Genomic DNA, 27,436 nt, shown 5'->3' with positions numbered 1-27,436 from the left:
TACCATTAATTAATTGTTTATTCAGTCTGGTAATACCAATCAAAGTGTTATTTAATCTGTGCTGAGTTCGAAGTTTAAAATATTCCAGATTTAAAGTTTATGTTTCTTATAGGACGGATATTATGGCAATTGATTATTGCTATCCGATATTTTACGTTTAAACAGTTGGTTTAAAATGCAAACAATTCAGTTTACAGATACATTCCTCAGGTTTAAATTTAAACAAATAATTGATTTGATTGTAGCCGCAAATATTTATTAACAGTGTCATATTATTCATTTTAAGAAAGAGGTAGAATTTATAAGGTTTAATATCTTACGTTTAATATCTAATATAAGGTTTAATATCTTGTTATACTCAACTTTAACGAAGATACAAACTACACCCAATGTAATATGGCATTCAAATACCTAGATATGTTCATGAATATTTGGCAGAGTTTTCGGCTTACATAAAAAATCACAGCAATATTATAAGTATTACATAGATATTTACAATACGTATTTACAATAAATATCACAAAGTATCAATAAGTATTACAGAAATGTCAAATGAATGACATTTTGAAACACGAGAGTGTGTCATAAATTAACCAGCGGTTCTAAAACTTAGCATACAACCTCTAATACGTTGCAAAATAAGTGTCGAAACACTCATAATTAATACAAAGCTGTTAATAGCTTCAATTATAACGTTTTGGAATGTGCAAGGAGGATTATGTCGTAAGAAGGCTGAATATTTAAATAATGCTTAGGGCCGATATTTTAGTCTCCAATTATTTTCATATTTATTTATTTGCATACCATAATGTTACAATGATGTTAGGGCACAGCAAAATAAGGCATTACTAAGTTTAATTACATAATTAAGTAGATACAATAGTTAACTTCGATCTGAGGAATAAATATTTCGGTTTGACATATTTTCCATACAAAAACTGTCAAAACGTCAAACATATTCTTCAGGTTTAAATATCTGGTGATTGAATAATCGGCCCTTAGATACACATACCTAATTTTTCATTAAAAAATAGTTACTAAACAAGTATTCGCATTTTATTGTTTCTTATAGATTTCACTATAATTTAAATACTTTGTAACTTGCAGTAATTAACATTAAGGAAAAAATTGTAATAAATAAAAAATACATTATGCATTTCATTTGTTTACCTACTTTCTCCTTTAATATGTACGGCAAATGATATCATTGCATACACTCTAAATATAGATTTATATATAAAACTAATAAATAATCAAAACCTGCTTATATCCACAATATAAATAACGATTCGGTTAGAATAGAAAATAACGCTTCAAAATGTTAGTAATTCATAAAGTATGCGGTCCTTTACAAAAATGCGGGATAACGACTATCCTGCCCACATTGTTGAAAACCGTACCCATAATTTTAGTATCTACGTGTGTCATAAAAGTGTATACTTTTAAAATAAAGCTCGTTTACATACTCGATACATATCTACATAAATTCAAACAGTTGGTCCATACTTTTCAATGATGCCAAGACTTTTTTTGCACTTAATGAACTGAATATACAGGGTGTTGCACACACATTTTTATATTCAAGTAAGCATTTTATTAATAAAAGTAGCATGTTTTCATTGAAAAAAGTCTATCACCAACTTGACATAACCGGTTTTCCATCAACAAACAAACAAAACACAATCGCTTGACAGTTTGACACTGAATTTTATCAATAAATTGACCTAAATACGTAAGACCTACATGGTGACATTACAGGAACCTTGTGTTTATCACTGAGCCTTCACGATGTAGTTTGTAAGCTTCCTACATTTCTACCGACACGCTTCAACGCTAACAATGCCTGATTACTTCAATGGGTATTGACTTTAAATATTTTAATTGAGTGTTAAAGGTCTCTGATATGTTCAGAGGTTTTTTGGTATTTGATAGTCTTTTCTTCAGTCTACAAAGCTAATATTTAAAAGTTGCAGTGGCACCTTGTGAGTTAAATTGAGGACATAAACTTTCTACAATTTGATTTACCCATCAATAACTGCATTTTAGCATTTGTTACCGCAATTGCTTGCATTGTTTAACAATAAATATCAATGAAACACTTCACCAACTTTCTTCGTAAAACGAAACGGTAAATTACCATAGATAACTGTTTTTCGTGAAAACAAAAACGGAACGCGGTGTAAAACATAAACCGACTTCCCAAAACACTAAAAAGCAAAAAAAAACTATTTTTAGGTGCATCGGCCTAGAAGTCGGTGTCTAATGGATGTTACTAAGTTAATTTTGCCACCGACTTCTAGGCCGATGCACCTAAAAATAGTTTTTTTTTGCTTTTTAGTGTTTTGGGAAGTCGGTTTAATTTTTTTGTAAAAAAGTTTTTTATTTAAAGCTTTTCAGTGATACGAATAGTTGTCACTATCCATACAAGTGAGAAGTTCTCATCAATACAAAGAATATAAGTCCAAATACGAGGTATTTTACATATTCAGTTGTCGAGTTCCCTCGACTTACTTTCTCTGGTCTCCATCATCAGGTCAGCTCCAAACCTTCACTGTTGCAAAGGTCTTGTCAATACAAATAATTTAAGCCCAAACACGAGGTAGTTTACATATTCAGTTGTCGAGTTCCCTCGACCCTCTCTGGTCTCCATCATCAGGTCAGCTCCAAATCTTCACAGTTGAATAGTGCTTTTAGGCGTACACCTGAGTGTCAAGTTTTTACCCTATGTATGCCTACAACTTTCGAAGGTTGCCCTCGATTTCTCAGGGTTTCCATCATCAGATCCTGACCTGATGACTATGGGACCACCTCGGGAGTATATCCTATCAAACAAAAAAAGAATCATCAAAATCGATTAATAACTGGCGGAGTAATCGCGTAACAAACATACAAAAAAAAAAAAAAAAAAAAAAAATACGGTCGAATTGAGAACCTCCTTTTTTGAAGTCGGTTAAAAAAACTGGAATCAACGGGAGGTTGTAACTAAAAACGAAACGTAACTTGATGTTACAAAAAGTAAGGAATCTTCGTTTTTTTGTGTATAAACTGATATAATATTTATAAGTGGAAATGATCGCGGATAGGGGAAAGCATGACTGACCATATCTACCGTAGCGCATTGACTGCGCTCCATTACACGCGACGACGTTTAACGATTAATAAAAAATGGTTTAACGTAAAGTCATAATCTGATATAATAAAAATGTGGTAGCTAACTGTTTTAATATATACTGCACTAGTTACCAATCTATCAAACAAGCTTTGCTCTGATTCCTGAAGCCTGCATGCGTTATATCTCTAATAAAATCATAATCAACCATTTAATCTTGGATACGCGTGGTTATTAGTTTAATTCTGATCAGATAAATATAGACCTACTCTTCATGCCTGATATATCTCTGCAGTTGGAAAAAATTGTATCGAAAAAGAATTTATTAATGTTTTTTTCTCTGATTTACTGTAACTACCTATATTTTTCTTGATTTTGAATCAGCCATATTCTATGAGAGCAAGGAAATACATGAAGTTCCTTTCTATAAATCCAAGCCAAGGATAGGTCATCGCTTCTAACATGGTGAATGTAAAACATTCGAATGCTAAACACCTCGCTATTCAATTTGAGCAAATGATCTGTGTATCTGTATCGTAACCTTGTTTCTATGAATTCAACGATTTCACCTGTATTTTTTTATTTTATGATATGCATTCGTAATGCATTTACAAAAATCTTAGTTAAAATGCAGTACAGGCGTTTACTTCCTTCACGAGTTTAACCCATCTCTTATCTTTCGCACCCACTCGTTGTGTCTACAGCTCATAAATTCCGCTGTGAAATATATGCTGGCACGTGCACCTGGTGTAACGGTCGCGTGTCATCTGCTCCCATACGCCACGCTCTGCCGCGCAGTATGGCACGCGCATGCGCGTCCCTGGCCTATCCCGCGCTCCTAATTTGAAATCGAACGGGAATTCGACCGGCCAGTTTTTTGCACCAATAACGGAATTTGGCTCTCCTATTGGTAGTGAACGTGATTCGGTTGACGCAATTTCTATTTTTAAATTATTCTCTTCGATGCAATATGGCCAGGAATTTAATTGCAGCTATTGGACAAAAACAATGCGTCTCGATTAGAAACACGATAGGCGACCATTAATTCAATTAAGTCCATTGACACAAAAACTATATGGAATGAAAACTGCTACCATTATGCAATGTACGTAAAACTGGATTGATGGGTGTTTTTGTGACGCTCACCTGTCAAAATATCAACAAAAGAAAACCGTTATAATTCACACGAAAGATCGATAATCGCGTAAGCTTCTTCCAGTATTTTTATTTACGAATAATGAACTCTATATCTCAAAGCTTAAAGTCTAGAGTAGTGTTTACAGAGATAATAATATGTGTATAACAAGTAGTGATTTGATCTCTATGGTTACGGCCAGGTGTTGGCACTTTTTGTGCGTGTGCGCAGGGGTCGCGATGGCCCCCGTACCGCCCCGGGAAACGATGCAACCCGCTCCAAATACAGGGTGCTTAATACAGTTTATTGCATTTTTTACTAAATGTAGGTAAGAGAAAACTAACGTCAAACTATTTTATAAATTAAATATTACTGTTGCCAATTAAATACTTGTATCTACCTAATAAATCACATCACAACTTTACGTTGTCAAGCGTGATTCTACAAGTAGTGATAAATATCCAATAAACACTTGATTAAATAAATTAAACCGTGTTTAATCTTTAGTCGAATTTGTTCATGTATTTGTTATTTTACGTATGAATCACGAACTGGATTTACGACACTAATTACGTCAATTAATACAAGACTTAATGCGGTATCAAATTATGTGCCTACTTAGAATCTTGTTAAATAATTTCATGGTCAAATAACTCGATTAGCTTAGTGACATAATGGAATCCATAGTATTTTAGTCGGAGGATCAGTTGTACTCAAATTGCTCTCGAAATAAATTATTATTGAGAACTGAAAAAGAAAACAGTTCCAAATAAGACCAAAAAAGTAAAATGACGACAATATATCAGAATACTGGTACTGTAAAAGCTTTTTATGTCTATTAACCTGAAAAGTAAAAGCGTTACCGCAAAGAAACTGTAGTTTTTACCGTACCGTATCAGGAACTGGTTATTTACAAGGACGCTGACGAACTAGTAAAATGTGCCATACTGACAGTAAAATGTTCAAGTCTCATCTACTAGATCTATCGTATTATTTTATTACCTAAATTATTTACTAACGACAAGTAAATATGTACACACTATATAAACAAACTTAAACTACTTATCTTTATATAATACTAAAAAAAAAACTATATACAAAACAAAAAAAAACATATATAAATAAAAGAACATTGATCAGGCGTCGAAGTATTCCTCCGCATCACTGTCCTCCGGAAACGTGCCCAGAAGACTGGCTGCATTGCCACGTTGAATGGCAATGCTAATTCTTTGTCCAAAGAATAAGCCAGCCCTCTGGTCACGCGAATCTATCGTAATTAATTTACCAATAGATTTTCTGGCTAAGATTAGAGCAACATGCCTGCCCATTAGCAAACAGTTTATATGTAGGTAAATCAGTTCGTTTTGAAACGTAACAAGCAACCTGCTATCTATTAAGTGATAAATTACACTGTGATATTGTTAGCTAGAACAAATCGACGTTTTACAGGCGTGTGACATTATAATACATTTTCAGTGTATGATTTGCTATTGTTCTGCATTTGCGCAATGAATAGTGAGCGACTGTTCTCGCAATATTAGTTGTCACAAATTAATTAGCATAGCTGTCGCATTTAATATGACATTCTTTTATTAATGACTTCTAGCTTTTTATTGCGAAAGATTTTTAAAAAATCAACCAATATTTAACAAAATAATAAATAACATCTATATTTAAAGTTTCTTTTTGACTTTTTTTTTTAATATTAAAAAATGTAAAAATATATTCAATAATTGGTTATGAAAAGTAATAAAAATATTTCAATGTGAATCTCCCTGTATAAGATTAGGGTATCGGCCCATTACTAAGGGGTTCCCCAAACGGTTGCTTACCGTTCCAAAGACATCTGCTCCAAACTCGATACTGTATGAAGACGGGACTTCCGTACCCTTGAGCAAAAAAAAGATAGAAAGTATCTATGGAATTGCTTTGGGATCGAAAGCGACAGTGAATGGCAGATTTTATAATTGAACAAACTTGTGAGCATACAATTTGGGATACGCAAAACCAATGAAAAAAATGATTGTAAGGTTAAAAAATGCAGACATATTAATGTAGTTGGCGAAGGTAGCTTAGTACTATCACACGACAATGTTGTTCACCTTGTTTTAGTATGCAAATCAATAGAAAATCCATTCTAACATCCTAGTATCTGATTTTACCATGCGAATGTATCAAATGCCTATTTAATATTTCAAATGCATTCCAAATCATTTAATATTCACATTGTTGGATATGGGTGCAGGTGAGACAAAGAAAACACATGTATCCTGAACGACTGTTATATTTCGAATGTAAGAACGTACGATTAAAGTGAACATTGAATGATTGAATGTTTGACGAATGATTGAAGTAGGTATGCTTTATATAATCTTGGATATTTGTAAAGGAGGTATTATACGTACATCGTGCGTATATTCCAACAGCCCCCCTCAAATGTACAAGCATTTTATACAATCATAAGTCAAAAATCGTTTACCCAAACTTGGCTGCAAAACAGCACCTTTTGAACGTCAGGAATTTATAAAAGACAGTCCCCAAAACGCCCACCTTTCACCACTTCCTATGTGTTTTTACTGGGAAGAAGAAGTGGCGCAACAAACTCCCCAGCAACACATGTCTTTCTGTAGGTTAGAAGAACCTTAAACATTGTTTGATATATAAAGTATACAATACAATTTGTACATTGCAGTATAGGACAATATGCAATATTTACATACACTTTATACAGTCATAAATAGTACCTGCTGCATATCAAATTACAATAACTTTGATCAACAGCTTAGATTATAAACATAATAGCATTCTAAATAAAATCATTGAACTGAAATTATTCAAAAATTTACATTAAGTTCAACTTAATTCTAAAAACTTTGCATCATAAGTCAAAGTCAAAACATTTACTTCATTTAGACCATAACAAGCACTTATGAAAGTCAAAAACATAAATAAGTTTGATTCTAGTTGCTCATTCCAACAGTAGCTTCCTATGGAGAAGAACAGGCAAGTAACTCCATGGTTACTTTTTTTTTTTAAATACATAGTATGGTATTACAGTTTATATGTATTGATACATACAATAACAGCATGCGAAGGTCATGTAGAATCACAAACAAAAACATATGAGAATTAAATTACCATTAAAATGCTTCATGCTTCAAATTTTCATGTTTCACGAAAATGCATGAGTCAAATACCATTTATAAGAATAATTATTAAACATGATATGAATCTTTTAATGTACTTTGTAACTTATCTTGTAATAAGTATAAACATTCACATATTTTACATTAATTAATACTTTTATATGTACATATTTTGTCACCAGACAAATAGTCAAAGGAAAAATACAATTTTACTAGCGGGTAAAATTTTAATTTGGTTATTAATTAGATATTGTTATGTCCTATGGAGCAGGACCACCACATTTCTAAGCATTTTTATCTTGAACTTAATGTTCTAAATTATAATATGCTTTCTTAAAAAGTGTGGCTTTTTTTATATATGAGTTTTAAACCTCATGTCATTCAGTTCCAGACTGTTGCCTGGTTGTCTGGTATTTTGTTATTACATTTACTTATTTATTTACATATACAACCTTACATCTACCCTTACAGGACGTGCCTAATGCGGCAGATGGGTTCTTATTAATTCTAAACTAAACTAAAAACATATAAATAACACATCACATCACATCACACAAATCAACACATAAAAACTTAACTAAATTCGTCACAATATCGTTTGTGATTTGTAGGATTATTAGCGATGCTAATACAACTGTTATTAACTTCATATATCATCATTGGCTGTTTTATCAGAATAGAACTATGTTATAATGATTTTATCCAAATAGCTTCTCTTATACCTTCAAATAAGCATATATTCAGCTTCTGTTGAGGAACCGGCGACTATTTTGTTTCCGTGTATTCCACGAAATTGTACAATTATCAAACACTTTAAATATGTGATCTGTTGTACTTATGCGGTCAATAACGTCGCCTCAACCAATCAGAATCTGCATACCCTGCCATCAGTTGTTTGTAATCACATTTCACATAGGTGAGCTTTAATTTAAGAGTTCCTTTTATGTATCTCAAAAGATGTTTTAACCACTTCCATAACTTCATTAATTTTACTTTGATACTGACTTATAATACCTATAGCAGCACAAATATTTGGTCATGTTTTTACTTTGATACTGACTTATAATACCTATAGCAGCACAAATATTTGGTCATGTACTAAGCATTGCATGCGCATTGCGTACATAAGGCACTTCCATATAGATATCTTCCTTGAGAATGCCTTTCTAAACGGCGGTTTTTACATCCATAAGATGGGCATGTAAATCAAACTGATTTGCAAGAGTTAAAATAAATTGGAAAGATTATATTTGAGCTACTGGAGTCAACGTTTCGTTATAATCTTGTAAGCATTGTTGAGTGACACCACGAGCTACTAATCGGGCTTTATACCATGTAGGTTTACCCAACTCGTTATTTTTAACTGTACATACCCAATTTGAGCTTTTTATGTTAAAATTTTTAGGTCTTGCTATGAGAGTCCAAGTATTATTTCTATGATTAGACTCTATTTCACTTTTTGTGGTTTTCAACATATGTATACTAGAATCATCCCCACTAAAAATGTCACAATAGGTGCATGGTAGTGATTGAACAGTTGTGAGCGATAAGCAAAAATGGGTCATCAATCCTTTTATAATCTATTGGGGTACTTTGAGAATTATTTGTTTACGTCTCAGTTTGCTAGATGAAGGTCCAGCTTCTGAGCTATTATCAGGGGATTGATTATGTTCTTGTTTGTTGCCTATTAACTTTGCCGATTTATCGTCGTTATCGTGCTTGTTAATTTAGGCGGGAATTTGAACAGGTATTATAGAAATACAACTCATCAAATCATCATCATCATTGGCCACAGAGCATCTTGGACAGATGATTGTGGCAGTGCTTGTCTACGCGGTTATTAGTGCCGCAAGCACTTTCTTTCATCAAATCAACATCCCTCGCAATAGGGAATTGGTTATTTTCTGTATTAGGTAAATAGTTTGTAACCATTTTGGTCGTAACCAACTAATATGGCTTTAAATGACTTTTCGTCAAATTTCGAGGCTTTAGTTTTATCATGAACATGTTGAACCGAATCATCATCATTATTTTAAATGTCTTGAATGACTTATTTTCGGTTTCGTATTTTCGGTATTGATTGTGTCATGTTTCGTATGGTGTTTTATTATTGGCGAGCGCTTTTGTGGGTAGTCTATTTGTTAAATATGTATATTAATATAGCTTTATCCCAGAATATTTTATATAATTTCTAACCAATTTGTAACTAAATTTGTAACCAATGGTCGAGCCATTTCGGTTAACGTACGATTCATACGCTCCTCGACACCATTTTGTTGTGGCTATTCGATACTGTTAAACAGTACCTAAGTAATTCCTTACAAACACAATAATAATCTTTAAATTCATTAGAAAGATATTCTCGCCCACTATCGCAATATAAATTAGTTTACTTTATGGTTAAATAAGTTTTCACTTTTAGCAACAAAATCTTGAAAACATTTCAGCACTTCTGACTTAGCATACATCAAATATATATAACAGTGTAATATTACACTGTAATGTATAAAATTGTCTATAAAAGTAACAAAATAGTTCTTATTATCTACAGTACATGGTTTTTACCAAGTATGCAAGGTTCAAATAATTCATCAGCATTACCAAATTATCAAATAAAAACATTATTTTCATCAACTACATATTTGAACATAAAATTTTTCTGTTTATTTAAGTGAGTACTATGCCGTATTATTTATACTCTTTTACACAGTCTTGGTTATTCTCTTCAACTAAATTTAAATTACTCAGAGAATTATTACTGTTTAAAAGTAATACTAAAAACATTATCGATTGATGTTCTCAGCTGTCATAAAACATTTATTATTTTTAACATAAATGTTGAAAAATTTACCGACATACCAGTCTTTTGGCATATTATAACGTACCTCCGGTGAATATAAAACGTCATCAATTGATCCTTGAATTTATGTTGTTATTATACCTCGATTTACCCTTTACCAAACTCCAGGATTGAAACTCCTTTCCTAGCAACACCGATCTTCAATGGTGTGGATAATTCGACGTACGAGGTTAAAACCTTTTTACATTGTCAATCTTTTAATTTTTTTTTTTTTTTTTTTTTTTTTTTTTTTTTTTTTTTTTTTTTTTTTTGATTTGTCAATATGATATGTCATCATGATCTGTCACACCAGAATCTAAAAGAAAATAAACAGTATTATATAGCTATTTTCTACATAATTAGCAGACAATTTACATTATGAAATCATAAAAACGAAACCGCCCTGGTCATTGTTGCAGTATTCAATGTTATTGGCAGACTTTTGAAGTTCACCCATTGATTTATTTTGCTGCAGTCCCTTTAAGTAACGGCAGTCCTTTTTGAAATTATTCCGACGTCCGCAATGATCACAATACATTTTTGATATTATATGCATTGAATTTCCTGGTTGAAATTATTTTTATTCTTCTTCTTTCGTGTCGATGACATGTCTTATAGTGAGACTACACTTTGTCAGCCCAATATGCCGCCACAGCGAGAGCTCTAATTATTTTTATTTTGAGTGTGGGTCTCATTATTATTATACAATTCATGTTCGAGTAGGCGTAGTCTTCACAGAAACCATATTGAGTTGCTCATCACCTAGCAACGCAGAAATAACACCGTCATAAGATGTGATATTTTGTTCATTGTTAATGCAATTTTAATTTACACTCTTTCACTGAATTTAAAATTTTGTTGTATTACTTTTAACTACAGAAAACGGCCTGGGCCCATAACCTGTTGGATATGGGTGCAGGTGAGACAAAGAAAACACATGTATCCTGAACGACTGTTATATTTCGAATGTAAGAACGTACGATTAAAGTGAACATTGAATGATTGAATGTTTGACGAATGATTGAAGTAGGTATGCTTTATATAATCTTGGATATTTGTAAAGGAGGTATTATACGTACATCGTGCGTATATTCCAACACACATCGACGCGGTTTTTCTCCAGGAATTGGCGGGCATATACCTCGTTTAGCAGAATTTTAAATTTAAAAAAAGAACGATGGTCTGGTCTGTAAAAAGGTTTGTATCAGCTATCAGCACGAGCGAGACACGGTCGGTTGAACGAAGGGAGGTGTGTATAAGCCACGCGTTGGTGGCATATGGCTGATAACGTTCCATACCTTGGCTTTTAAAAAAAGAGCCACGTGCCAGTGGTTAATTTCTTTTTAATTTGTTTTCTTTTTTTAACTTAGTAGGGGTGGTTCTTTAATGAGTTCATTTGAACTCTATGGTTGATTTATGCTTAGAAAATGTTAAGAAGGTTTAGCTCTTTGATACGTCACTAATGTCCATAACTTTGCAAGTTGCATGACTAACGTGCTAACTAGTCAGCCATTGTCAATATCGGTGGTAAGATGATACAACTACAAAGTTAATACATTACTCATATCCGTTGGAAGTTAATCAGGATAAACGGGCCGACCTTGTCGTTTGTTCTTGGCAATGAATTGATTAAAGGTTTGACATTTAGCTTTAACGGCTGGGCAGCTGCGAATTACTGCAATTAACCATTTACTTCAAGGCAGATGTCTTGCCGTGTATGGCTAGCCTTATATTCGCTATGACCGTTTGAATTTTTTTCAACTTTAGAACGTATTCTAAAATGCTGTTTTAAATAATGTAAAGCTATTTGTTTGTGGCGTCGCGTGCGCATGTATCGAAGTAATGGCTAAAGGCTGCAATTTATAATGAATTTTTGGATTAAAATAATATGCAGCTGGATATTAAAATGTTCTTCTATAAATATATTAGCAGTACAAACACACGTCACTGACAGGTGATTTAATAAATAAATACAAATATTTTGATTACGTACCTATCATTGATGATGCATCATGCTAATGATAAATTCAACACCATTCATAAAAAATCAAAACAGACAAACACAAAAGGTTTTTTTCGACATCATCAAAGCCATTTAATTACGTTTAATCTTCGTTTAATGTAAATAAGACAAATGGGACGTTTCGTACAAGGAGTTCCCATACATCTGTCTCTGGTAAACGCTAGGAATGCTCTTTGTCCAAGTTCTTCCAAAATGGGAGGCTTAATCACCATGCTGGAATGCTTTACACGTGCACGATTTTATTCACAATCCCATAATTAGAAAATGTTTCTTAAGGCAACGTTTTACCAGCTTTTAAGTTTTCGAACCTCTGTATGTCTGTCCCAATATTTTTGCATAAAATTAAAGTAGTTTTGATTTGAACATATTTTTAGCGCTGAGTGAAGATAAAACGGTATACGATACTTTGTACTTCGTATACGATACAATACTTTGTTGAATCATGTAAAACTTATGCCAAAAATTGGCTGTTTTGTAGTCTAGGGCTTTTTCAGAATTTAATTTAATTATTTCCTTATAGTGTTTATTATATGAAAGAAATATAAACAAAAGCCTGAGTGGTCACAATGGCCAGCCAGATGTATGGGAAATGACAGCGGACGGGGCCTTAATAGAAAAAGTGGAACTTTTTACTGTCTTTGATAGGAAAATAAATGCACCTACGGAATTTTAAATAGTTTCTAAATATGTATTGAAGTGTTAATAATAATAGTAACTATTATCGATTTTCCTTTTAGGGCATTTAAATAAGTATTTCTAATTGTAGTTTCTTTTTGCAGTGAATTAACTGTTATTTTCAATTAGTAATAGCCATTAACCCTAGGTTCGTTATATTATTATGTAAGGTCACGACTGACTGCATAAAGAAAATTATCCTTGATCTTAAACATTCACTATTAAGATAAGTCTTGGAAGAGTACTGGTAATTAAATCATATAGACAGATATTAAGTAAGTATTCATGCCAGTTTTAGAGACAGAAGAATTACTCATAAATAAATATATTTTCTTCCTTCAATAAATTTTGAATGGAAAAGTATTTGCAAGAACTTAACTTACAATTATTTTTTTGACACACTTTCAAGAGCAAACTTATTTATTCACCTACATGATTATTTAAGTAATCGAGTACTGAAATATTAAGATAATTTTGAGCATCCGGCAGTGATTAATAAGTGGTTAACTTGAGTGCCATAAATGACATGGTCAGGCCCACTTACCACTTCCTTCACAACTGGAAAATGGCGGTGTAACACTTTTCTAAACTTATACTGTGCTGATACACTTTCATGGTGGATTATATGTTAGTTAATGGGTAACTGAGAAATATTGACGAGACCTAATTCTGTACCTCATTAAACTTTAAAGCCCCAAAAAACTTTCTCCTGAAAGTCTGATAGTGGAGTCTAAATTCGAATCAAACACAGAGAGTCCAGAATTGCTGGAAAAACACCATCGACTGCATCCAAATCGGGTCATATATTTCAGAGCTACGGCGCCACAGAAAGGCAGACACATAATATCTAGCAGTCAAACTTATAACACCCCTCTTTTTGCGTCGACGGTTAAAGAAGTGTCACTCACATTCATGAGAGAATGATTACAAACGTCACTTGTTTGTGTGACGACGAATTGTAAAACAAAACTGAATTTCGCTGAAGATATCGTCCAACACATTACAAGTGAATTCTAAAGAAATATTGCATATTAACGATCTTATGATTCGAAGAATGGACTTCCAGAAACATCTGTGTTTGCCCTTCGAGGAGGTAAACATTGTCTATGGCATTTTAGAATAGAACTCTACCAAAAATTATTGTCCTCCGTCATATTTTTTGAACGGGGCTGGCACGTTCTGAAAACAAAAGCCACTTTAAAAAAGAATTAGTTTGGGTAGTTTGAATTTAGTTTTAGAACGTTTCAATGTGAAGCCTTTGAATAGTAAAACAAATGAAAGACTACGAAGAGAATTTCATAAATAAAATACGAAAGGCCTTTAGCCTTGTCCACGAAAATACTTTAGAACCAATAAATGTACTAAAGAATTACAAAACTTCTCATCATTGATAAAAACATCTCGTTTATCTAATCACTAGAAGGTATGGGCGCCTATCGCAAGGTGCGATTACAAATAAGTGCCAGTACAGACGATTGACATATTGTAATCAACTACGCATAACATTGCAGGTACAGTTTTTCTTTTATTGTCTAGATATTGAAGCCGTTTTTCTCAATTAACCGATAGCTAACAATGTATTAATTAATTAACACAAAGGTTCCGTACCAAAGCATAGAACCTCATTGTTTGAATTGGTCACAAATATACACTGGCACATAAGACTTTTAAACTGCACACAGAAGCACCATTTCTCAGTCTTAATTTCCTCGTCTTACTGGCACTATTAACGTTATAAGAATCGATTAATGACATAAATAGCAATCGACTAGCAAAACCGAGTGAGCAAGTAACACAATAGTAATTAAATCGATTCATATCGGATGGAATGCGGCAAGTGGAGTGTGGTAAAGATCACCTGCAGCCAAGCTGCTGATGTGAGCGGAATATTAACTAGAATATTAAGGTTTGCCTAGGCAATTTATCTTAGGAATTGTAGCTGGGATAAATGCCTTGACATAGCTAGCGTATCTTGGATAAGTACTTGATAATGTGAACGCTTGGTTCCACAAAAAATGGCGTATTAAAGACTAGACTCGCAGCCGACATAACAAGTGACGTCATTAACCATTACTCACGTTAAGCCCATTGTTTTTTATATAATTGAATGGGCACAATATTTATATAATTTTATTAAGTTTATTAAAAGGTACCTACGTCATCTTAATTTCGGGTTATTCCCTAAAAGACGCTTACTAAGGACTGATTTTTTTTTGTCAGGATTCTTTTTTGTCACAGGACAACGTCTTTTCACCTAGGTATTGTATATTTGAGTTACATTTGGATAGCACAGACCGAAATGACAAAGGCATGAATCATTTAATAACATAACGCGCAAGTCGTATTGGTTACCATAAATAAACATTATCGCATAAATACCTAAGAATTTTCCTTGTAAATGACATTGTTAAATAATTTTGTAAGTATAACTTAAGTAATTAAAACTGTCAACAAAGTACCAAAACTTGGAAACAAAATAAATTGTCCAAATTATAAAACTCTTTTGAGTATACTAAAGGCAATTAGCCATTTGATTGGTCAAAGCTACCTAGCCGTGACACCAGGCCATCTGTGACGCCATTTTGTTAAGAAAACAAAGGAACAGTCATTAGTTTATTGTCACTTCTTAAAATAGTAGACGAATGACCCCAGTTGATTGGTCAGCTCAATTAGACTTTATCCTCCATAGTTTGTGGTACAAATTTGTCTTTGTATTGTCGAAAAACCTTATGGCGAATTCGAACAAAGGGATTAGGTTTAAAACTACATATTACTGTAAGTATTGATTTTTTTGGTCATTTATTTCCAGCTTTTCTGGCACAGCAGAAGTCTCAGTAAGAGGCTAGAGTTCTTAGAGACGATTTTGATTTGAGGCTCTACAATTCCTAAGCCTAGAAAAAAATCCAATAGTCTTCATTCATTATTTTGAACCATTTAAACCCAAAAACAATCTAACCGTAAACAAAACTTCTATTGTACAGTACTTCGCTAAAACTAAACACGCATTCGAAAAGGACAGGCAGCCATCTTGGATTCCCGATGAGTCAGTGTGGAGTCGGATCACGTAGTTTGGATGTGCCACCGCGTTACGTATCAACTTGTATTGTTACAAGTACTCGAGTGGCATACGAGGAAGTCACTGCGGTTCTGTTCTAGTCATTAGTGGTTCTCAAGGGTGCAAAAGGTGTTAAGTTGTTACTTTTATGGTATCTGTTGTACTTCATGAACAATTAGGTACTACCTTTGGGGTATAAAAGAACTTGATTGTCAAAGGCTCGTAGGCAAATATAGAAGTTTCCTTTCAGGATCTGCCATTTTTTCGAAACAATCACTTGGAAAGAAAAAAAAAATGCCCTGAACCCTAAGAAGTACCTATGTCATTACTTTTGATTGAGTTGGTAAGGCCAGGTGGATAATATTACCAGTACAAGTCATGAAGTGCAAAAACAAATGAAGCGTACTCGCAACGTCGTTACGGAATCCTACACGCATCAACCATTTAACCGCCAATTAAAACTACTAGACATAAAAACAAAACATTACATGCTATCACAATTAAACAAATCAGGTTTAGACATGCAAATGAACGTACTAAACTTGATCATTATCTTTATCGTGATAGAATTTCTTAAATACCCGTCCGTTGCGTGATCTATTACCGAGAATGATTATCGAATAGCTTCATTACTTTATCGATATATTACGTAATAATAATCAGACAATTGAACAATACCATGCCGTGGGTGCGTATTTCGTGACTTATGTAAGTAAAGTAATCTATGGAAAGATGTTTTTGCGAACCCTTACCGAAGATCGAGCGTGAGTTGAGCGATAATCAGCTGATGCATAAAGATCTGTTTCTGGTAGTGAATGGAACGAGGAGACTATGTAATGATTGTTTTCTATTTGATCGAAGATAGAATAGCTAAAGATATAAAGCAACAGTATAGGCGAAGAACATGCCATGATAAATACCCTTATGCTTTGCTAGTAGCTACCTTATTTAATTCCCTAGATCGAGAACTGACAGATTGGACCGAGACAATAATAAGCTCTGAAGATGATATAGCTGGAACAGTAAGACCCAAAACTGCAAGTGGAAAGAGAATAGGTGCAGTTACCACCATTTCTGATGCCAATAAACATAGAAGCAACTTCTTTAATTATGCAACGCATGCAACAGGAGTCGTGACAGCCCAAGTATTGACAAGAAATGATCATGACACATTGAGGTTAGCAACGTGACAAACTGACAGCTACAACACCCGTGACCACTTATGCTAAATCTAAGGCGAAGGTGTAACGTTTATTGTGTCTACAAGTCCATAATTAGGCTGCAGTTTGAACTTCCTTTGTTTATGGGTCCCTTGTTTCTATATGAATTTTTGCTTCGTAGTACTCAAACACTTTCAATCCAGAAGGGAAATGGATCCCCCATTTGACTGAAACTTGAGGGTCTAAATTGAATTTCCTCTGCAATGTGCTACACTAGATACCTTTATCTTCAAAACTAATGATAGCTTCGACCATTGGAGAACCAAGAATGAGGTTTTTAGTTCAGTTTTTGAGTTCATTCACCCCGTCTCGCTTTAGGGACATTAACTTCGTACAGCGTTGAAAAACCATCATTAAATCTAATTCTACTGAGTCATGATATCTCTATTACGCTATTAGTCTGTTTAAAATAACCATACCGATCCCTCTGAGGAATGAAAGTTTTCACGTACTTACATATGTATTCACCATTCACATTCCGATATTGAATACCAATTGGCGTTTCCTGCTTCGGGTTGACACCTCCGGTGATCAAACTGTCATTATTTATATATTAGAGAGAAAAACTATCGGCCATGTTCTTATTGTTTGTATTTGTTTCTTGAGTTGTTTGTTTGTCTTTATGTGTTAACGTGCTAATGTTTTTTGTTTCGCTTCAGTGATTGTGGTCACGTTGATTACCTGCATAATTTTTATTGAGTGTCCCTTCTTATTTACTTTCTTCTGTTAGGGATAGATAATTTGCCTAACCGAATTTATTCTATATCTCACTTTCTAAGAGCTGGTTTTTTTATACTGCTGCTTGAAATAAACTAAGTGTTTCCGTCAAGTCAAAGAGTTTACACTGTAAAGTTTATAGCCCTATCAAGTTCAGTTTACGTAGTTAAACTTTTTTTAAGAAACATCTGTTTACATTTACTTCTTCAAAGTAAGATAAACACGGTCGCTTGATGTCATTTCTCAAGTTTTAATGTCGCAAATCCTGAATTCTATTCCCCGAAATCTACAAATTCTTACTTGCCCGGTAGGCTAATACAACTTTATTAGCCTACCGGGCAAGTTCAAGTTTTTTCCTACTACCTTGCATCCGGATGAAAGCAGGCTTTAGTTAGACTACGTATATTATGTACCCATGTAATTTAAATTGATTCAGTCGTTTTGGCGTGAAAGCGCGACAGTCAGAGTTCCATTCGCATTTATAAGTAGTAGCAAGGATAGGCACCGTTTTCCTACTAAGAAAGATGGAAGTACCAAGACTTCTACACCCAAATTGGATACATCAGAAAAAAATCAGTTCCCTGACAGTACCAGACCCACATTAACATCACAGTTGCTCTAGTATTGTCACATTATACACTGTCATACTAGCACAATCATTTTATGCCAGTAAACCACACAATGGCCCAGATTCAAAGAATGACAGACTTGTATTGTGACAGATTGTAACCCATCCGGTTAATTTAGCATTTAAATGAGAACCTATTCAATGTGGAGTATAATAGAGTAAACTTAATGTAAATAATGTTGTTAATTAAATTTTGGGAGAATTTGATTAGATAGGAAGCGTTGTTGCCATACTCGTTTGTCTCGATGGAAATAGGGCTATCCTCGGAGAATTACAAGATGCATTGGAATGTCTCTTAATTTTTATGGTGCTAAGTTTTATCGCATTTTAGTATTTAGAAGATCCGGTACACCACCAAACAGGTTGCTTAAGCCGATGACCAACACTAAATTATTATAGGTACCTCTCAAAATGATACCTACCCCAAACTTCTTGAAGAACAAGTTCCAGATTCAAAATCGCAAAAAAAAGATTGAACGTAAAAGTTGTAATGAGTCACTGATGACGCAGCCCATTCATAAAGTAAGGTGGTCGAGAATGTCAGATTTGTTCCGAGAACGCTCTTGTCTCGGAACTAAAGTTCACCAGGTATAGTGAGTCATTTAGCATACTTTGAAAATCGAATAGTTAGCATCTTAGTGTTGAATGAGATACTGGCCGTTTTGGTGTTAATCAATGAAGTTCTTATATCTTTTTCAAGGTTTGAAAATGGAATCTAGTTCATTCACGTTGTAACCAAATATGGCGACTTTATTTCGAAAGAATCTACAATAATTGTAAAACATTGTTTTGTCACTTGAATATAAGTAGTATTTTTATAGCTTTAATTATTCTTCAAAACTTGTAATTGACGGTTTCCTTTATAACCTTGTACCAAGTTCAATGTCGATCCAAAATTAAACAAACCAGTTCCCGGCTCCCATGTTACTTAACAACAAAAACATTAATAAAAATTCTTCAAGACATATAATGTAGGTAATCTCAATTTATACAGGTTTTGATTTATTTTAATTTGGAAGTTTAAGAGTAAATTCGAGATCATTTTTGAATTGTGTGTAACAAAAATCATTGTTGTAATAAAAATAAATAATAATCTGTAAATGAATGACGATAAATATGTAAATTAAGTAGATATGAGACTAATGATAATCCCCCATCAAGAATAATTATGTCCTAGCGTCCGGCTTAGTGCCTACGTACTAGAATTATTGTCGTATATACGATAATATTAATTCGATAGCTAAAAATATATCTAATTAGAAATGGCGCCTTAACATTTCATTTCTCAAAGAAATGTTAAGAAATATACCTACTTCATTGATTTTTGGCGTGATTTGACAATAATAATCAATGTTTTTTTAGTAACTTTGACAAAAAAGATATATTTTTGCATATTATGATACAAAATGCAGGGATTACTCATTAAAATAAAGCCAACCTGTTTTCCTGGGTTATTTCGATTGAATGAGAAATACTCATCATACCCAAAAGGGAACGACCCGGGAATACCAAAAACATAATATAATTATGCAACTGGTATTACGAGAACAGGCATTTAATAATTAATTTTATTTTAAGGAAAATAACCAATATTCTATTACCTGGTCAGTACAAAAATGGGTTATTCCGAACGGTGACGAGTAAGTGATCATTGTAATACACATTTAAAGTTCACTTTACAGCGTTTACTCCTAATATGTAATACCTTCCAACAGGTATCTGTGGAGATCAAAGGGGGAGGCCTATGTTCAGTAGTGGACGTCCTATGGCTGAGATGATGATGATGATGTAATACCTGTAGTACATTGGTCAGTATATTAAACTACACTACTTTCCTGAAATACAACATTTGCATACCAAACTTAACTTAAGCAAAAATTTCACACACGCGTGGAAATCTTATGAATATTTCCACGCACACGATTTCACTAAAACTCTATGCAAATCAATAGCAGACAGACCTTCCACTAATGTTAAAGAAAGCAGAAGTTATTAGAAACTTCATAAACAAAACTTATTACATAACCAGCCACTTGCCACTTGCAGTACTTAAATATATTCTATGACTTTCTAATGACTCACTGGACAAGTTCCCACAGTGTACACGAAATAAAAAGCTCACTACTGTTTTAATAAAATTTTAATGACTGCATTGAGAAACGGTGTGTCAAAGAACGTAAAATAGAAAATGTTAAAGCTCTATGCTAATTTTCAGTGACATACCACAGATTATTAATACTACAACGGCCAAACTAATTTATTGGGCCATTCTGCAAAAGTAAGTAGCGATTGAAAACAACTTTCAAATGATTACTTTTTGACTACTTACGTTTTATTGTGAATAGCTAAGTAATGAATGACTAATTATTTGCCTAGCCTTTTCCCAACTATGTTGGGGTCGGCTCCAGTCTAATCAGACGCAGCTGAGTACCAGTGTTTTACAAGGAGCGACTGTCTATCTGACCTCCTCATCCCAGTTACCCGGGCGACCACAATACCCCTATGTAGTATGAAGGACCGGTTGTCAGCCGTAAATAACTACTAACAAAAGCTTTTATTCGGACATCTATCAGTTATAAGTCTTTAAAAAGAAACTGAATTCGCATTGAACAGAGGCCTAATCTATTCACACTTTGTGTTGATGATTATGCCATAAAAGCTTCTCGCCGCGGCCCACTAATCACAGTCTATCATAACCTACTTTATCTATACTAATGTACAGTTTATTGCAAATGTTTAAGAAAGCGTACAAATCGTACCATGTACGGAACTTATTTTATTGAGTAATTCCTCTACCGTGTAAAATTATGAACAGTAATTTTATTTTGCGTCTGCGCGTCGATCTTTTACCAAATTTGTGAATACGTAAGATAAATTATGTAAAAATGAGTGACGTACATAAAGTCATCAGTTAAAAAAATAACTTTAATTGACCTAAATACATTATTGATAACTAATAAGCGAATTATTTATGGGTTTGGGATTGATTTCTCGAATTTTTATATTAGAAAAAATATTTTGCATAATAGCTTCATTTTCTTGAGATTTTTACGCAACAGTATGTTTTGCCTTTACATTAAAATATTGTGGATGTCCCTTTAATAAAATTAGATATTTTTTCTCATTTGACGCATTTTTTATTCAGTTGTTCATAAAACCCGAGTTTTTTTAATCTAAATAAAAACATGGAGGTCCTATATAAAGTTCTATTTCAATACTTACTTGTCCGTCGTTGTTGCCGGAAAAGATATCACGTCTCTCGAACCTGTGGAGGAAATGAAAGGGCTTAGTCTTATAATAAATCATCTAGAATGCACACAGGGTAACGTTTCATTCCGGTATTAGATTTATTTAGTACTTAATGGATTATAATTGACTGTTTCAACAAATGAATATATCTTTGTCTAATGTATTTTACTAGCTCTGTGTTATTCTTATTGACGTTGTTTAATTACAGTTTGTAATATTTTTTTTGTGTTGTCTATGTGTAATACCATCATCATCTTCCGAGCGTTTTTCCCAAATATGTTGGAGTCGGCTTCCAGTCTCTGTGTCATACCGGCGTGAATAAATGTATATTTTTCTTCTCTCTTTCTTTCTATATTGAAATCACGCACAATATTGAGTGCTTGGATTGGTAATTATACAAATAGATTCTCAGTGAACATTTTCTAATTAAGAAACATTGAATATCCATAACACAATCAACTTTAATAGAGCACAAAAATAGATCAATTAATACCAATTAAATGATAATTCAAAAGCATTATGAATTTACAACGATAACAACAACTATGAAATATGTTCCCAGAAGAAAGTAAGACTATTCTACTTGTTTTTTTTTACCACAATTTTTCTCGCTGGTAAATTAATGGACTTTGATTGTAGATCGGGACAAATACGTCATGATTTATCGGCACGTCTTTATCAGTTGGAGTCTGACAGCTGACTGATGGCCTAGAACCATAGACAACAAGAAATAGGATAGAACACTATGATTTGTGTTATGAGAACTTAACTTTTCTTGCTGTTAACTGACAGTTATTATGTGGTTCATTTATGGTGGGAGGTACCGTAGATTCGTAGAATCAAGTTAATACGTGAACCTAGATATTTGTTAATTAGTACATTCTACGAGTGACTGTATCCGTTATGTAGGTGTACCATTTTTTCAGTGTAAGTATTTCTTAATTATGATTACATGATGGAATTTTATTTATTGAAAGAGCTAACCCATAAAAAAAGTTTACAAATCCAGCTATATGTATACAGAGTATATGACGATATTTGTCATTATTTTCATTTGAGAAATCAAAGATTTGTCTATGGTATTACCATTTTCACGGCATCCACAGCAAATGTGCAGTAATTTCCCGATAAACACCAACATAATCAATAAAACCTAGATAAACCGAAGTTAACCGCTAATATATCGATTTAGATCATTAAAGATGATCAAGTATACAGTTTACCGTTTCACAAACCATTAGCGTGGTTGAAATGTCCATGCGAGCATATTTCACGATGATTTAGCGCAGAAAATGCGCAGAAGTCTGCGTACGAGCAGAGCAGACAATCTATTTGTAAGGCGTATTGACCTGGTTCGTGTAAAAGTTGTAATTATAGCAAATCAACTAATTGTATCTTGGTAAGATGTTGCTTGAAGAATTTATTGGTTAACATGTTATTGCAGAATTGCTCCTCTCTATTGGAAATGGAAGGCTCGCAGTTCGAGATATGCTCTAGTTTATTTTTATGGTATTATTCGACCCAGAGCTATTTATTCGTTATTTAGACCCACTGTTATGCGGGATGGTTGAAGAAAAATATTTTTTAAGTAAATCGTAAATTCAATTAAAATATTTACAGAATAACTGATCGTTGTTACGTGTGTACTAGGTACTCTATTTAATTTCCTTACTTATGAGCCAAAACAAATTGTCGGACGACTAAAAGTTTGCAAGGTGCGGGAGTTTTTTTTTAAATCAATGAAAGGTAGATATTCTGTTGACGAAAAGCTTGCTAATTGATTATCTCTCAAGACAAAATTGGCAAATATAAAAGTTTATGCAATAAGCAAACACAAAACCTTATGCAATACATAATCTTCATATCGAGTAGGTACATCGGTCCAACGCCTTTTCCTTACCAGTAGACCAGTACTTTCTAGTCTTTAAATAAATATTTAACTCTATCTTATGTGTGATTTATTATTTAAACATCTTATACTAAATTAATTTGAAGAAAATAAAAACCCGGTATCTAGATTGTATAAATAATCATTGGTTCTGCAAAGAATTGTATAAAAATAAATATGGCGACACCTTCACACACGGTCGGTTAGCTCCATGGTAAACTATTTATTAGCTTGTGTTATGGGTACTACAAATACTGATAAACTACATATAAATACATATTCTTAGACCCAGACTACAGTCAATAAGCATGCTCATTACACTTATGCTGATTGTACCAGGAGTCGACCCAACATTTCGGCAGTCTACCAGAGTGACCATTGCGTCAACGAGGTCTTTGAAAAGAGAAACGGCCCTACCTAACATTTCCTAAGCTCACCGAATCAGTACATTTCACTGACAAGGCAGTTATAATGAGTATTTTAATGCGGTGATTGTATGTAAAGTAAGTTAAGTCGGAATGGGCGTGTTCAGTTATTTCGTTACTCACTGACTCACTGACAGCCTGGTGACAATACCAGCCGCATTATACATTCATATTTGAGTAGAAGTAGGGTCACCAGCCAGAAAGTCAGAAAAGTTGAAAGTTTTAATAAATGTGCAGATCAATTTTTTTGAAGTTACAGAACTTGACACTTGCTTTGGTAAAAATCTTTATTATGTTTTTCAATCGTTTTTTTTATTTAATTGATAGGTAGGAAAGATTATAGCAATTTATATTTCTGTGCATAAAATGTGTACTTTTTCTAACTCGGACTGAAAGTAAGTCAAAACGCGAAATCTGAGACTGGATATCCTGCTAATTTCCGAAATATGGTAATACCCTAACTACAGTTAAGTTAGTTCGTATTTGTTAAGTAGTAGTGTAACTACTTCATTGTGTACCCAACAAGATATTTTAAAGGGATACTTCAAAAGCAAGCAATGTGGATAAGAATGTGATCGACAGATATTTTTTTATCTTACCTATATGTCAAAGATTGGACAATCTGAACAGACGTACAATAAAATAGTCACTCAGATACACACAATTCATTATTATTTATTGTCCATATTTAAAAAGAACCAATAAATTATTATCTATCCTTCCTCTTCATAGACATCAGGAAGAAGGATAACTATTGCCATCCAACGTGGCAATGCTGCCAGCCTCTTGGGTACACTCCCAATCAACAGTGGTGGGGAAGATTTTGACGCCTAGCGCCGCGCCGCTTAGTTTAAGTAATACGTTTCTTTTTAGATAGTTTATTCATTTCCATATATATGTTTTTAGTTTTACTATTAAAATTCTAGAATACGCTCCTGACATTAATTACATTGCTTTAAACGACAAAGAATCACAACATTCGAGCCTATGACTAGTCTAAAATAACATTCCTACTTGTTTATTTGTCCAACAATCTCCACCGGATGAGCATCGTCGATAAGACCAGGAGTCAGCAGCCATCGACCACACACAGCACAGATTACAGCTTACTTGTAACTTACACTTAGCACGGCGAAATTTAATATAGCTCGGATTACGAGCGGAGTCATATGGTAAACAATGTGCAGAAGATTGAGTGTGTGAGAAATGTAAATAAGTTTGCATGTGATGATGATACCTTACTTATTTCCTTTTTCGATGATGTGTTTTGATATTTCTACTTTTAAAATTTCCAGAAAACCTGGGAGTCTTTCAGGCTAGAGAGAAATAGGTTAGTTTTAAGCAAGTCAAATGTGCTCCATTTTCGACCATTGTGGTTAAGTATCACGTAAAAAAATCTTTCGTGTGTGATCGCGTGCCTATCATTATAGGAAAATATACTTAAGTTAGGCAACACTAGGACTTCTATAGTAACCAAGAGCTACAGTTAGATCCAAAAAATGCTGAGCCCTCGTACACAGTCGTACCTAATCGAAATATCGCTTGATCGACCGGTCCTAAGCTGTCGGTATCAGAACACACCTAGATAATATTAGCATAAACTGGATTCCTCGAATAGTAAGCCGAACCGTCTCCATATAAGCCCTACGATAGATCTTCGTTTGCTTTCTAGCCCTCCCACATGGAACGACTGTATTTTCAAAAAAGAGTTAAGTTAGGGAAAAGGTTTATCTAGCAGTTTTGCCTGATAGATAACCAATTCAGATAATGTTTCTTTTTTGGGATGTAGGATCATTCATTACATACCGTTACATAATCATTTATCCGTAGATTGAGCGGAAGGGAAAAGTCCAACTCTCAGTGGGGAAAACCAAATCATGTTTTCTCTGGAGCCGTGAGTATTGAAGAGTCCACATAACTGTTCCAATCAATATTGCAGCATCACCCGTGTTTGGCTGTATTGGGCAATAATAATGGCGTCCACGGCCGATTTCGGCCACGGCGGCTGTTCTCACTTAAGGAGATCAGCCAGCTGCGCATGGCATATTATAGTGCACGAGCATTTGCGCAGACACAGGTGCACTCCCTATTCCTTCACTCTCATAACCCGATGGGACGGCAATCCGACACGACCGAAAAGAGATTAGGCGCAGGACCGACATTTACGTGCTCTCCGATGCACGGGTGAATCAATCACCAATTTCCAGACTACGGGCTGCTTTGTGAAAGTTCAAGAAAACCCACAAAGGGATTTCGACCCGACTCGGGAATCGAACCCGAGACCTCGAGCACAGCAGCCGCGTTGGCGACCACTAGACTAACGAGGCAGTCAAAATAAGCAATAATACTTCTGCAACCACCCTTTAAAACGACGCACCAGCGATAAAATATCACAATTCTTCATACATTGCTCCTTCGCTTATCAGATTTAATTTATAGTGCGGACTCAGCAAAACATCTCGTTTAATAAGTCATGATCACGAATAAGGAGTAGAATGCTCGAATGCAATTGTTTATGTATCGGATTGCGAGATCGGTGGTTGGACACCCGTGTCAGGACGTATATGGGGCTGCAGAATAAGTGATAAAATATTATTAGCTACTATTGTTGAAGTATTGCGTTTTTGTGGTGATAGAACCGTTTCGAGTGGTTATGGAGCGGTGATGAATGATAGCGGTGTTTAGCGATTAATTATAGCTTTTTATACAGATGATTTGTAATGAAGTACTCGTACGTTACTTAATTGAATAGATTATTTATTTCTACCCGTTAAATAAAACAGTTATCAGCACTAATTATGCCTCTCTCTTTGGCGACCAATTTAAAGTCTTTTAATCGCTCCAAAATCTCTAAATGAAGGCGGTATAAAGATTATTCGGTTTTCAAAGTCGTGCGGATCGCTTTTAACGTCATAATTTATTCCGAGGCCTAAAATATTTAGTAAAAGTTTTCTATTAATTAAAAAATAAAGATTCTGTGACGATGAAGCTATAAATTACGAAATTACGTAAAAAACCGTAAGCGACATTGTAAAGTGGTTCGTGAAATAATAATCTTGTTTATGTATCGAAATGTATCAAAACCAGTTCCGAGGTGTTCACGGCTATAAACTATATTAATATCACCTGTTCGTGTAATACGGACGATTTCCGGATACTCTTGATTTCATCTGTATCGCATACTAACAACGCCTCTTGGTTTTCTTTATATGTACTTTCCTTATTTTAATAAATATGCACGTGAAAATTGGGTGTAGACGCAAATTGGGATTCCAAAACATAAGAACTCTTTCTGAACTTAGTCTATCAACGAAAAAAGGTGTGTTA

General features: G+C 34.0%; 1 protein-coding gene across 2 annotated transcripts in view; it reads right to left on the bottom strand.

Annotated features, from left to right (window-relative positions):
- LOC124635712 overlaps positions 1-27,436 on the bottom strand; it is a 43,827-nt gene that overhangs the window by 9,749 nt on the left and 6,642 nt on the right. For both annotated transcript variants that reach the window (XM_047171664.1, XM_047171665.1), the window contains exon 2: positions 21,770-21,812. The gene's annotated coding sequence lies outside the window, so the exon portion shown is untranslated. The remainder of the gene's footprint in view (positions 1-21,769; positions 21,813-27,436) is intronic.

This window comes from Helicoverpa zea, chromosome 13 (genome assembly GCF_022581195.2).
Source record: "Helicoverpa zea isolate HzStark_Cry1AcR chromosome 13, ilHelZeax1.1, whole genome shotgun sequence".
Taxonomy (NCBI): Eukaryota; Metazoa; Arthropoda; class Insecta; order Lepidoptera; family Noctuidae; genus Helicoverpa; species Helicoverpa zea.
Note: the sequence above shows the minus strand (reverse complement) of the source record. Positions and strands in the feature narration are given on the sequence as shown.